This window comes from Galeopterus variegatus, unplaced genomic scaffold (assembly GCF_000696425.1).
Source record: "Galeopterus variegatus unplaced genomic scaffold, G_variegatus-3.0.2 Scaffold221, whole genome shotgun sequence".
Classification (NCBI taxonomy): domain Eukaryota; kingdom Metazoa; phylum Chordata; class Mammalia; order Dermoptera; family Cynocephalidae; genus Galeopterus; species Galeopterus variegatus.
In genome coordinates, this window is record NW_007726332.1 from 749469 (window position 1) to 751412 (window position 1944).

The 1944-nt window shown below is 38.4% G+C and overlaps 1 pseudogene; it reads right to left on the reverse strand.

The window, feature by feature from the left end:
* The window catches only part of LOC103585214, a 6493-nt pseudogene extending 4741 nt beyond the window's left edge, over positions 1-1752 (reverse strand).
* Between the last annotated feature and the right edge of the window lie 192 nt (positions 1753-1944).

The following is a 1944-nucleotide window of genomic DNA, read 5'->3' on the forward strand; positions in this document are numbered from 1 at the left end:
GCGCCGCCGCGCTTCCCAAGCGGCGCACTATCCAGTGCGCCACCGGGCCGGCCCCTTCCATCCATTTAGTTTTTAATGTCTACTTTTTATTTGTTTTATATCTCGGAGTTTTATTTATATCTGCCTAGATATTTTTTATATTCTCTGTTCTTTGGTCAGTTTTTCAATTTCATCTTTATTTCATTAAATATTTCAAACATAATTATTTTACATTCTGTGTCTTGATAGTTTCAGTATCTGAAATTCAACTAGTCTATCGTGTGTTGTTTTTGCTAACCCTCACTTATGGTGGTTTGTATCCTTACTGTATTTGGCGATTTTTTTTATTTGGAGCTCAAATATTCTTGAACTGAATCCTGTGGACCCAATTTGGGATGCTTCTCTTTAGAGAGGATTTATGTTTGCTTCTGCTATGAACTAGGAATACTATTGTTCTGGCACCTCTAAAATCCTGTGAGTCCTTGGGGTCTCAGGTTAGCTCTAAATTTGGTCTCTTAATTGCAGGAATTATCAGGTCTTTACTTCACTGGTCTCTATTTCACTTGCTCACAACTTAACTGCCTTTTGCTCTGGTTTCAGCTCATTGTTTTCCTTTTCGCCTTGGAGATTCTCCTACTTTGTAATGAGCATAGAAATGCATTAAACACTATTTTTGCATTAATTTATTCAAGAGGAGTGAGAAAGCCCTTTCAAAGTATCTGATATGTCATACTGCCAGAAATTGAAGTCCTAGCAGATGTTAATTTATCAGAAGAGGATACAAAGGTACAAAGATGGTATGTAACTTGCCTAAAATCACAGAGCTGTGGGTGGTGAGGCCATTATTGGAGCCCATGTGGTCTGGCTCTGGAGCCTACACTTTTAACCACCACACACAGGAGTCTGAATCTCAGGGGATATTGCATAGGTCTTGCAAAGAATTGCTTGTTGGGACCAGGAGACATGATCGGATTACTAAGGGAGTGTATAGGATGGAGTACCAAATATAAGGTGATCTGGAGGGGAAGAGGAGCCTTTGGATGAGGACTATCGGTGATCATATGAAACGGCGGAGGAAGTTTACAAAAATGAAATGACACAGAGCCAAGGGAATAGAATTTTGGGGAGTGATGAGTAGTATCGACAAATGCAGCAGTATGATATGATAAAGAAGGAAAATTACTCTGAGTTTGGCAGTTAGGAGGTCACTGCATTTACTGTGGGAAAATTTTACTAATGGGTTGAGGATTCAGTTGGAAGTGATGCACTGTGTATGGCAAATGTGGATTGTTCTTTTTCCTATGGGAACAGAGAACGGAAAGAAACTGAATGGACCAGTGAGAGGTGAAGCACGAGACCAAGAGGTCAAGATGTTTAAAGGTTTAGAAAATAGAACTAAGGAGAATGATATAAGAAATGAATTATTAAGACCATAAATTTTATTCTAGCTTTGAAATATATTCATGTTGCGAATCAATGTTTTAAAACTTACTTACATTTCCTCTTATAGTTACTTAGCTCTATTCTCTTGTGTCAAATGGAAAAAAAAATTTTAAATACTCAGAGGTAAAGTGGATGTTTTATTTCCTGACAGCCATAAAGCCTTCTGGGTCCAAGAATTATTCCTTAAATAAAACACAACTTTGAAAAAGTATATCCAATTTTTTTAGCTAAAACAAACACGTACTTTGACAAAGAATTGAAGTTACTGAGCCTGAAGAAAAGAAAGCAATTATGTGGTCCCATAACTCATAGAGCTTTTATTACCGCCATGGTCTGAATGTTTGTATCCCCCTAATATTCATGTGTTGAAACCTATCCCACCCCCCGGTAAGGTGATGGTATTAAGACATGGGGTCATTGTAAGGTGATTAGGCCACGAGGGCTCTGCCCTAATGAATGGAATCAGTGCCCTTATTAAAGAGGCCCTGGAGATGTGCTTTACATCTACCATGTGAGGTTACA